Source organism: Cibotium barometz, chromosome 49 (genome assembly GCF_041138505.1).
Source record: "Cibotium barometz isolate CiBa-2024 chromosome 49, ASM4113850v1, whole genome shotgun sequence".
Taxonomy (NCBI): domain Eukaryota; kingdom Viridiplantae; phylum Streptophyta; class Polypodiopsida; order Cyatheales; family Cibotiaceae; genus Cibotium; species Cibotium barometz.
In genome coordinates this window covers 27,591,426-27,604,370 of record NC_141094.1, presented here as the reverse complement: position 1 = coordinate 27,604,370, position 12,945 = coordinate 27,591,426, and the positions used below count along the sequence as shown (strand labels likewise).

The 12,945-nt window shown below is 40.9% G+C and overlaps 1 long non-coding RNA gene across 1 annotated transcript in view; it reads left to right on the top strand.

Annotated features, from left to right (window-relative positions):
- Positions 1-2,651, top strand: part of LOC147610448 (uncharacterized) — a 174,845-nt gene extending 172,194 nt beyond the window's left edge. Inside the window, exons 2-3 of the long non-coding RNA XR_015264101.1 lie at positions 1,614-1,719; positions 2,333-2,651. This is a non-coding gene — a long non-coding RNA (uncharacterized LOC147610448). The remainder of the gene's footprint in view (positions 1-1,613; positions 1,720-2,332) is intronic.
- Positions 2,652-12,945: the final 10,294 nt, after the last annotated feature.

The window sequence follows — 12,945 nt, the reverse complement described above, 5'->3', positions numbered from 1 at the left end:
TATGCATGGGAAACCTCCCCTTCCTACTCTCCCCTTCTATGCATGGTTCTAATTTAACTCAAGAGATAACTAATAAGTAGGACACCTCTTATAAATGTAAATTTAAAATATTATGTTTTAGATTGAAGTGACATCATTTTTTTTCATAAATCCCCTTGGGGGGATGAATTCCATGTACTAGAATATCTTTAAATTAAAACCACTTTCTCATAATATTTAAGCTCCATGTGACCTTTAACTATTTTGGTACCTAGGACAAACACTACATATTATAACTATGCATGTTCAAAAATAAGATGTTATGACATAGTTTTACTTAGGTTTTTGTGTATGTGATAATGATTGAATTATGATCAACGCAAAAAATAATAATCTTAAGTAATTTACAACAATAAGGAGAGTTTAAAAATTGTGTACTAATTGAAGTGTTGATATGGATTAGAGCAGTCTCGTCATATCGGCAATTTTTGGGAAGGCCACGTCTTTTTTGAGGAATAATCAAGAGCACACTACAAAAGCTCATTAACTTGAGATAAAAATGCCTTTTAAAGAGCTTTAAACATTCTTGTAGAAACAATGTTATAGCTTTAGCATCTAGTTAGAGCTACTAATTGACGTGTTGCAATGGTTTAGAGTTGTCTCTATTACCAATATTTGGGAAGCACATTCAATTTTCGGAAAATAATCAAGAGCACACTACAAATGCTTATTTAACTTTAGACAACCCGCCGCCTTTTTAGAGAGCTATATACATTCTTTTGGAAATAATATTGTGGCTTTAGCAACTAGGAGCATGCTAGTTAGAGCTGCTAATATGGACCAAGAATATATGTGGGCCTACAACCTTATCTGATGATGTAAATACTATTTCTATTTGAATGGTTTTCCTCCCTTTACATAGTGGTAATAAGTATAACCGTAGTGTAAAATCAGTCATTTCCTTAATATAGCTTTCTCCAAGAAAAATGTCAGATGTACAATGTCCTTAAATCAAAACCACACTACCTCTAGAAGGTATTTACTAATTTGGTACCTAGGATGTACAAGGTCACTCAATATATATGTTGAAAACAAGAGGATGTCACATGCATGTACCAGTGATTTAGCTTTTTGTGTGTGACAATGGTAATCTGTTGAGTACTTGACAACCAACAAGAGTATAGAAATCTTTAGTATCTAGACCATTAATAATGAATTGTCTCACACTTGAGATGTTTGAATGGAAAAGTAATTAACAAAATGTAGATTTTTCTCCACCTTACCCCTTAGAGTAGTTACTTCATCTAAGATACTATACATGTAGAAAACAAGCATGCTAAGTTAACCATTATTTTTCATGTAGCTGTGTTCATGTCTAGCATGAGTCCCTTTGGGCATGTCTATACACAGGGAGTAGCCCCTTCCTCCCTTCTTCTCATTGTACTGTCTTATCCCGAGTGGGTTTGGGAACAATGTGTGCTTTTTCCTACGGCCAAGAGGGAAATTCCTGATCTGAGTTGCTAATTGTTGATTGATCTTATCTTAATCAACTTAAAAATCTTGTTGAGTGATTTACTGATCAGTGTCTAAATTAAAATCGTTAATGGCGTGGGTGTTCTCTTCTGATCCGCCAGGTCCAGCACCTCATTGAGAAGTGCCTCTTGTTTCGCATGGATCGGGAAGAGTGCGTTGCCTCCCTTGAGAAGCATGCTAAAGTAAAGCCGGAGGTTACAAGAACAGGTAATTACAGATAGGATTATGAACAGGTAATGGGTAATTATGGGTTGAGATTGTAGCTGCTGATATTGACCCATATGATGGTAGGTTATTTTATATACAAGTAGGTGACTCCTCCGTAGCCTATACAACAAAAAAAAAAAAATCTTCCCAAGCATGCCTATTTTTTTCTTTTGAAGGTTTTTTTTTTTAACTAGCTTTTTTTAATGAAGAGATTGGAAAGGCATATAACTAAATTTGTCAAAACCCTTCCCTTCTTTTAAAGAGTAATTGTGTTTTTACCCTTCTTGTGAAGGTTTTGACCCCTTTGGAAGGATACTTCAACTTTCAATTTCTATCCATGTTCCCAAGTGTGACCTAAGCTTGAAAAATCATATCTTCGTTTCAAATTTCAAAACCAAAAATCTTCGTATCCCCTTCGTCCCTTTTCTTCCTCTCGTTTAGCCATGTGGAGAGAAAGTAAGTTGTGTTCAATAAAGGAGTGGATATGGAGTTCTTGATAGTGGGTATTGTGTAGAGATCTAACACTAAATGATACCTTACACACATATCATGCAGTTATTTGTCATGATTTTTTCCAATAATAAAAAACTTAACAAGTGCTTCGTTGAGATAGTTTGGAACGAGCTTGAGAAGGCCAACGCGGAGTTTTTCACTACCTACTTTCGAATATTATCAAGGTCATCATCGATCCACGACCACCATGATGGTATGGACAAATTAACCTTGCATCATGTCAACAAACAATGACTCATTCTCGTAATAATAACTCTTTGCCCGGTTCAAGATCATGAGGCAACACTAGCAAAACTAATTCATGAAGGCTGTCATGACACTCATTGTAGCTAATAATAACAACTCTTTGCATAGTTGAAGATGATAAGGTAACACAAGAAAAATTAATTCACAAAGGCTCTCATGAGGAGAGTGGTATTTTGCACACGATGTAAATTCTCCCATGAGGACAATGGTACTATGCACAGGATGCAAATGCTCAAGGTTTGTTGAAATTACTTTTATTGTATACTTACATTCCTTGATAACATGTATGCTGGAATTACTTATACATGATCTTTGATTGATTAATGTTATAAATTTTTCCAAGTTATCTCCAGCATTATGAGTTGAGATGGATCAGAAAGTCCTTAGCTTTTTATAATTGTGTGAGTTTGAACTTTTTTTTTCCCTTGTTTTTATATTTATTGTTAATAAACTGGTTATCATGCTTGTGGTAGAGTCAAGAGATGATTGAGTATAAAATCATAATTCCCATGCTTCAAAGAACCTATTTGGATACTTAGGGCATGAGAAATGGTCAAAAATTTCCAAAAAGATAAAATATTAAAAAGGTCGTATTTTGGTGCATTTTTCACCACTCAAATTGAAAGAAACTAGTGTATCTAGAGAATACAAGCTAGTATTATGAGAAATGCGGTTATAAAAAAACGATAGATTGGAAAGAAAAGAAGGCCAAGAGAAAGAACTCGTCGTATCCTGAGTGGGTTTGGAAACAATGTGTGCTTCTTCCTGCGGCCTAGAGGGGGGGCATCCAACCCTCAGTACTATCTCCACGCAGCACTGAATGCGAGCTGAGTGGGTTTGGGAACAATGTGTGCTTTTTCCGGCCATCAAACCCTCAGTACTATCTCCACGCAGCACTTAATGCGAGCGACGAAGGGATGGACATCATGCATGCAGGGAAGAAAAAGGTTTCGTTTGGTCGGGATTAAGCAGTGTCAAGAGGCACGTGGATTGGGCCATTTTATTTCACAAAAGGGCAGCCGATCATACGATCATCGTTCTTCCGTTCGTCAGCCTGTTTATATCTGTATGCACGCGCCTGTGTGCGTGTGTGTAAGAGAGAGAGAGAGAGAGAGAGGTCTTGCAGCACAGAAATAGCAAAGAAGACGATCCCTTGTTCATCTCTCTTCTCCCTTACCACCACCACACCAACGCTCAGAGAGTTGCTGCCCCATATGACCCTCCCCTTACGCATGTCGTCCCCACGGGAGTAGCACGAGAGTTCTCTCCCTCACCCCCTCTCCGAAGATACCATCTCCCCCACCTACATTCACACAGTGAGTAGCCCCTTCCTCCCTTCTTCTCATTGTACTCCTTTCTTCTCCAGACGCACTTAGCTCCTTCCTCCCTTCTTCTCATTGTACTCTTAAAGAATCGCTAACTCCCTTTTAATCCACACGCACTTAATCTTGAATAGCTGCTAGCCTGCTCACGCGGTGAGAACGTGCCATTCCTGATCTGAGTTGCTAATCGTTGATTGATCTTATCTTAATCAACTTAAAAATCTTGTTGAGTGATTTGCTGATCAGTGTCTAAATTAAAATCGTTAATCGCGTGGGTGTTTTCTTCTGATCCGCCAGGTCCAGCACCTCATTGAGAAGTGCCTCTTGTTTCACATGGATCGGGAAGAGTGCGTTGCCTCCCTCGAGAAGCATGCCTCCCTCGAGAAGCATGCTAAAGTAAAGCCGGAGGTTACAAGAACATGTAATTATAGATAGGATTATGAACAGGTAATGGGTTGAGATGGGTAATTAAGCTGCTGATATTGACCCATATGATGGTAGGTTATTTTATATACAAGTATGTGACTCCTCGGGTAGGCTATATACAACAAAAAAGATCTTCCCAAGCAGGCTCCCCTATTTTTTCTTTTGGAGGGTTTTTCTTTAACTAGCTTTTCTTTATGAAGAGATTGGAAAGGTATATAACTAAATTTTCCAAAACCCTTCCCTAAGCCCTTCCTTTAAAAGGTAATTGTGTTTTTACCTTTCTTGTGAAGATTTTGACCCCCTTGGAAGGATACTTCAACCTTCAAGTTCTATCCATGTTCCCAAGAGTGACCTAATCTTGAAAAATCATATCTTCGTTTCAAATTTCAAAACCAAAAATCTTTGTATTCACTTCATCCCTTTTCTTCCTCTCATTTAGCCATGTGGAGAGGAAGTAAGTTGTGTTCAATAAAGGAGTGGATATGGAGTTCTTGATAGTGGGTATTGTGTAGAGATCTAACACTAAATGATACCTTACACACATATCATGCAATTATTTATCATGATTTTTCTCAGTAATAAAAAAACTTAACAAGCGCTTCGTTGAGATAGTTTGGAATGAGCTTGAGAAGGCCAACACCAAATTTTACACTACCTACTTTCGATTATTATCAAGGTCATCATCAAGCCATAACCACCATGATGGTCTGAACAAATTAACCTTATATGAAGCCAATATTGCATCATGTCAAAAAACAATGACTCATTCTAGTAATAACAACTCTTTGCCTGGTTCAAGATCATGAGGCAACACAAGCAAAACTAATTCATGAAGGTTGTGATGACACTCATTGTAGCCAATAACAACTCTTTGCATGGTTGAAGATGATAAGGCAACACAAGCAAAATTAATTCACAAAGGCTCTCATGGGGAGAGTGGATCCTCCGATTCATCAGATGAGCATGCCGACTCGGCCTCACTATCCGAGTCTGACTCAGTCGAACTATCCGACTCTGAGTCATCTTGCTTCCTGCCCTTCCGTTTGCCCGTCTGAATGCCCAGTCGCTTTTCCACTCGAGAGGCAGCTGTCACGAGGTTATCAAAGCCGCCGGCAATATCCACATTTGCGACAGCACTCTTCAAGTTCCTCCGCAATCCTTTGACAAAATAACTGGCAAGCATTTCATCCGAGGGTCTTTCATTACCCTGCAGTCTGGCAGCCAATCCCCGAAACTTCTGAGCATAATCTTCCACTAACAGATGCTTCTGTTCCATGGCCTTGATCTTTTTGACGATATCAGTGGGAGTTTTCTCCTTCCTGAACCGGGCCAAAAACGCATCCTTCAAAGCATTGAAATCTGCAAAGTGGGCCAAGCCATATTGGCTAAACCAACTCATTGCTACCCCCTCCAGGGTTGCGGCAAACTGCTGCAATTTCACTGGATCTCCAAAATGGGCAGGGTACCCACTGGCTTGCCATCGGGTCTCGAATTGAGCCACGTGACAGTCTGGGTCTTCCTTAGGCTTTGCCTTAAATTTGGCAGCCTTAACCGTTGGATTGGGTGGTGGTGCAACCATGTTCACAACTCCTAGTAGTGGATTAGCTGGTGGCGGATTTTTCAATGGATCAAATTGCAACCGTCTCTGACTCCGAACAGGCGGTCTAGACAGAAATAGGGCACCAACAAATTGATGCAAATGCCGCCGGGCCTGTACCGGGCTAACGACATTCTGCCCCGGCCCTTCTGCAAGTGGTGTTGTATGCTCGACAGCGTCAGCCTCGTCCATGCCGGCCTGCGCCAATGGGTCCTCAATTACGCCAGCAGAAACCGACGTAACTGCCACAGGTGGCGCTTCCGCAGCATCACCGCTTCCACTGCTAGAAGCTTCCGACCTGTCATATCTGCGCTTCCTGGCTTGTGCCCTCGTGAAATGAATGGGACTAGTGTGCCTCTCCCTATCTGACATTCATGCGAAACACAAACAGCACAGCACAACACAACCCCATACCCAACAAATACAAGACAATGCTGAGTATGCGAACACCGCAGGATCGCCAATGTGTACCTGGGCACTAAATGCCTGATACTTAGTAATGGAAATCTCATACAAGAACAAACACTAGCACAAAGACATTCCCTTTAGCAGAAAATCATAACAGTAAAACGGAATACAAAACATCATATAGCAAATCCGCTAACACACATAACCCTGAACAGATGATCAGAATTCATTCATGTCATAATCATGCAAGGGATTACATTCCGCTTCTTCATCTTCTGCAAATCTGAATATCCGTTATGCGCCTTCCCCTGATCAACTAACTACATCCCTTCATATCTATCACTTCTCATGAATTCCTAAGCAACTACCCAAAAGGATCATTCACATACATAGAATTCGGATATTCCAACTTAGGTAAAGTTAACCCCTAACAACTATGCACAGGATGCAAATTCTCTCATGAGGACAAAAGTCATAGTTTTTTACATTGTGAAGAACCATAGATTTTCATGTCATGAAAAATATTTTTCATGCTAGAGTTCTTTTTATAGTATGACCAATTTACGGTGTAAGAGTTTTTTTGTAAAACTAAGTTTTTCATGATACAATCATTCACAGTGTACACGTTTTTTATGCCATGAAGAATTACCATAGACTTTCACTCTATGAAAGAGCTTTTCACACTATGAAACTTTGTCGTGAAAAAACAAGCTAAGGTCAAGAAAGAGAAAAAAAATGGCAAGAAGTGGAGAGAAGTTTTGGAGAAGTGGGAACATTGTTTCCACAAGATTAGAAGTTAAGACACCCCCTTAAAGTTGACCTCAAAGTAGTGGACTTATGGAGATACAATTTTTTTTTTCATTTAAGAGAGTGGAGGGTCTTGTATTCTTTTATAAATACATATAACTCTTACATAAACATTCACAAGGAAACCTCCATATTTAAAAGTCACTCTATTTTTAGAAATTCAAAGATTAAATGTGCTTGTTTAACAATACAACTAGGATGCGTGACCACGGGAGCTTTTCTCTCCACATAGTTTTGGACATTTTGGATATACACATAGTTTGCAGTTGTGGAGAAAAGTGAGCTGGGCTACTTGACCGTTAAAACCATGTGTATTCTTAAGTAGTTTTGCTTACTATTTTAGACGTATTTGATACTTAAATTGAGCTACACTTCACTTAAGAGGCTATTTGCACACATATAGTCTCTTTTATATTGCAAGGTCAAAACAAAAAGAAAAAGTTAAAAACATCTAGAAACTAAAAAAACATAAAAATAATTTACAAAAACCAAAAATATCAAAACACATAATAAAATTCTATCCATTCAAACAAATCAAAAAATATATAATCTGATAATAGTGTCTACTTAGAAATTATGCACTATCATATCATGCACTATCTTATCAAAAGCATTCAACACATTGCAAGCTCCTTAAATGGATCCTTGTAAAAATTGAATTTAGTAACTATTAAAATATATTGATCCTTCAAGTGGTGGACCATGCCTCAAGTACAACTCCCAATCCTTAAGGTAATCCATTCCTCAAGTATAACTACCAAAATAATTATATCTTCTATACCCTACATTGAAAATATCATATGTCTACGAGTGTGCCACAAGCATTGACACCCTTGGTGACTCTTATTCTCCCTTGAAAACCCTAAATGCACATTGGGAGAAACGAAATGATGTTTCCTCCATGTGGGATGGAAGGAACACGCCTTACACAACCTGATCAATATAGTCTTAAATCTAGATTCTTTTGATGAGTGCTGTAAATAAGAAATTCTTTTCGCTTTTGAGCTTTGGGGACATTCCCATTATCAGACCAAAAGTAATATCAGCTTTTCATTACGCCAAATCTTTTACCAGATCACAATCTTCATGTTCCTTTCCCAAAGGCAAATCTGACACCTTGAATCGTCTTCTTGGTTTTCTCGCTTTCTTCTTTGACTGTTCTGACACCTCTTGCTTCCCTTTTATTAAGCTGGGCTTAGCCTCTCCTTTGATAGAATCTCTCATTCTTTTTGCTACGGGCATCACTTCTAGTTCCTCTTCCACACCAATAGACTTAGTGCTTTACCTTTTCATTTCTCATGAGTATTACCACCACTGCTACTAGGTTGAGGAACATCTTTGATTTTTACACCAAAATCACATGCTCTGTTATTTAAGTTTTGAGGTAAACATGACATGTCTCCTCCCATGCGATGAGGTTTATGGGTTGTTGCAAGATCAGGGTGTCCAGTTGTTGAGATATCGAGCTCGTCTAGTGAGGCGGTGGCCACTGATGACCCGCCTGGGGGATAGGCCCCACACTTACACCACTGGCATGGTTGGTGAGATCTTGGGTGATATGCGGCCAGTGGGATGACAGGCTGTGTGACAGCCATTCTAGAGACTGGCATAGTTATAGCGCCAGCTCATTTAGTCGGGTTCACACTATAGAGAACCCGTGTATTGGTTGAGTACCTTTCATATTATGTGTACTCTTATTCTTGTATATGGTGTGTTGAGTGTTGAGTAGAGAAGAAGAAGATTTTCAGTCTCTCACCTTGTGTGTTCTCTATTAGGGATTTGTGAGTGTGTGTGTGTGCTTGCAAGAGCTCAAGCTCTCTTCCCCCCTGCATCTTTTCATGGTATCAGATCCTGGTTCGTGCTAAGGGCTGAGCTGCAAGCAAGAGAACCACAGGAAGCGGTACGAGGGTAAGAGCTTCAACTACTCTTCCCTATTGTGTTGGTGACTACACCCTTGTCGGGAGCTCTACGGGAGGCACCGGCAAACGGTCTCTGATTGAGGAGCTTTCTTCGCGGGAGTAAAGCTATAGGGCAACTATATAGTCCTATTGGACTGAAATTTTCGGGCCGAAAACGCGTTTCGGGCACGTCTGGACCTCCGTTTTTCAGAAAGCAGGCGATTTCGAGCACTGCAGGTAAGTCATCGATTCTCTGCAGAACTCTGTTTTAAGAACTGCAGGAAGACAGATTGACTGTGTAGACACTGTGGGTGCTGCAAAGAGGTCTACAGTTGCCATTGGGTGTATGTATGCACATTGAAGTCACTGGTTGTGACATTTGAGAGTACTACAGTACCGCTGCAGGAAATACAGCATTTGTGCAGAAAAAACCAGAGTGCAGTTTCTGGTAAAATTGTGTGTTTGGCAAGATGTCTAATGATGGCATAACACAGATTGTGGCTGAGAAGCTGGATAAGAATAACTTCCATGCTTGGAGGTTCAGGTTGACGAATTTCCTGATGGGAAAAGGCTATTGGGACTACATAGAAGGTGAGCATGAAGAGGCACCGGAGATACCGGATATAAATCCGACTGCAGATGTGAAGGAGTTTAAAGACTGGAACCAAGGAGCCAGGAAGGTTATGTATTGGCTCTCCATTAGTATACAGGACACCATGATTGGGCACATTTAGGATGCCAAGTCCCCCAAGGAGGCGTAGGACACCTTGGTAAAGCTCTATGAAACAAATACCAAGGCACGTAAGATACAGTTGAAGAATGAACTTCATACTGTGGAGAAAAAGAGCATGTCTGTGAATGACTATGCGCTGAAGATAAAGGGTATTGTGGAATCCCTTGCATCTATTGGTGTGTCAGTAGATGATGATGACAAGGTGGAAGTCTGTGTACGTGGTCTCGGGCCACAATACAAGGCGTTCAAGACGTCTATTCAGACTCGGGAAAACATTCCCAACTTTACAGATTTGGTGTCTATGCTGATTATCGAAGAGAAGAGCTTGGGTGAAGACCAACAGTCTTCATAAAGCAAAAACAGTTCAGAGCAACAGGCCTTCTACACGAGTTCAGGAAGAGGACGAGGTAGAGGAGGCCGTGGACGCGGTCAAGGAGGTGGCCGAACAGGTAATCAGAATTATGGCCAGCAGCAGCAGCAACAACAACAGTCCCAGAATCAACAACAACAACAACAACACACAGGTGGAAGAGGCAAATTCAGAGGCAGGGGGAGTCAAAGAGGCCGTGGAAATTGGCAAAGGCAATATAATGATGCACGTGAATGCTATTATTGTGGTAAGCCCGGACATGTGCAGGCAGAATGTTATAAGAAGCAGGCTGACATGCAAAATGGGAAAGTGCAGCAAAACAACTATGCATCCTCAAGCAGAAATAATGAGGATAATGAAAGGTTGTTTGTTATGCAGCATGTCGTGAATGCCATGTCTGAAAATGTTGATGCAGCACAAAAAGATAATGTATGGTATGTGGATTCAGGCGCTTCGAACCACATGACGAGTCATGGAGAGTGGTTCAAGGAGATGAAGAACTCGAAAAGACCAGGTTTTGTGGAAACAGGGGATGATGACACTGCTCATCCAATTGCCCACGTTGGAGATGTGCCATTGTCTATGCAGGATGGCAAAGTGAAGTACCTTGCAGATGTACTTCATGTACCGAACATAACAAAGAATCTGGTTTCAGTTGGCCAGATGATTGAGCAGGGTTTGCAGGTTCGGTTTAACCCTGATGGGTGTTATATTGAAGATTTCAAAGACAAGTGCAGGTTGGTTGCAAAAGGCAACAGAGTGGGCAGAATGTTTACATTGAATGTAGACATGCCTGAAATGAGTGCTACGATGTTTGCAAATGGTTTAGGAATTGTTGCAGACACAGACATTTGGCATAAAAGGATTGGACATGTAAATGTGCAGAGATTGAAGTCTATGCAAACAAAAGGAATTGTGACAGGGCTGCCAAAATTTAAAGTGGAAGGTATGCAGAAAATATGTGAAGCATGCCAATTTGGGAAGCAAACAAAGCATGTGTTTCCACATAACACATATGTAAGCAAAAATGCACTAGATGTTGTGCATTCAGATGTATGGGGTCCTACGAAGACCATATCTATGGGAGGCTGCAGGTATTATGTGACTTTCATTGATGACCACACAAGGAAAGTGTGGGTATATTTCATGAAGGAGAAGAGTGCGGTGTTCACTCACTTTCAGAATTTCAGAGTTTTGGTTGAAAAGCAAACAGGGAAATATGTAAAGTGCCTAAGGTCAGATGGAGGGGGAGAGTACTTCTCCAATGAGTTCTTGAATTTTTGAAGAAGAATGGTATTCCGAGACAGTTTACATGCAGATACACTCCGCAGCAAAATGGAGTTGCTGAGCGAAAAAACAGGCACATTGCAGAGATTGTGCGAGCATTGATGGAAGAGAAGAATATGCCGCATTGCTATTGGGCTGAGACTGTTTCTACAGCAGTATACATCATGAACAGGACTCCAACTGCAGCCATACATGATGTAACCCCAGAGGAGAGGTTTACTGGCAGAAAACCAGATTTGTCTCATCTGAAAGTTTTTGGTTGCATTGCATATGTGCATGTGCCAGATGAGCTGAGAACTAAGCTGGATCCAAAAGCTAAAAAATGTGTGTTTATTGGATACTCCCTTGAGCAAAAGGGATACAGGTGTTATAACCCTGCTACACGTGAGTTGAGGGTAAGCAGGGATGTTGTCTTTGATGAGATGAGCAGCTGGTATGCTGCTGAAAAAGAAGCTGTTGGGGCTGATGTGAGTGGAAGTGTGGTTGCACAGAATGCAGGTCAGGATGCAGGTCAGCAATCACAGTCTTTGAGTGGACCAGGAGAGTCCTCATCTAGTGGGTCTATTGATAGACCATGGAGTGGCAGGCTGCGTCATAATACCAGTCCTCCAAATGTGATTAGTACATCACGTAAAGGAAAAGAGAAAGTGGTTGAGCCCCTTGGTATGCCTGACATTTCTGCAAGGCATTCTCATGTTGATGGAGAGTCTAGTGGCTCAGATATGAGCCTTGATGAGGAGCTTGGGATCCCAGCTATGAGAACACCTAGTGTAAAGAAGGCTATGGAAGCCATGAATGAAAAGCTGCGAAGATCAGGGAGAGTGAAAAACCCTGTGCAGAGATTTACATATGATGGTTATGTGGCACATCACTATGCATATATGGCAAAGGTTGTGCAGGTTGTAGAGCCCACATGCATTGATGAGGCTGTTGGAAATGTGTGTTGGGAGAAAGCTATGGATGAGGAGATGGATGCACTATATGGAAATGAAACTTGGGATTTAGTGCAATTGCCTGAAGGCAAGAAAGCCATTGGATGCAAGTGGGTGTACAAAGTTAAACATAACAGTGATGGAAGCATAAATAGGTACAAGGCTAGATTGGTAGCCAAAGGATATGCGCAGACATATGGGATTGATTATGAGGAAACTTTCAGCCCAGTTGCCAAGATGGCAACGGTGAGAGTTGTGATAGCAGTGGCTGCGTCAAAGCAATGGTCTTTACATCAGATGGATGTAAAGAATGCATTCTTGCATGGGGATTTGCAAGAAGAGGTGTATATGTTGCAGCCACCTGGTTATGAGGATGTGGGTCACCCCGAGCATGTTTGCAGGTTGAAGAAAGCCTTGTATGGCTTAAAGCAAGCACCAAGAGCATGGTCTAACAAGATTTCTGAATATCTTGTCACTATTGGCTTTCATGTAGCCAATGCAGATTTCTCGCTGTATGTGAGACATGGTGAAAGAGGGGTTGTGCTTGTTGTCATCTATGTAGATGACTTGATCATCACGGGGGACCATGATGCAGAGATCTTTGATGTAAAGATCTTACTTAGACAGAAGTTCGAGATGAAGGATCTGGGGGAGCTCAGATATTTCTTGGGCATTGAGGTGATTAGG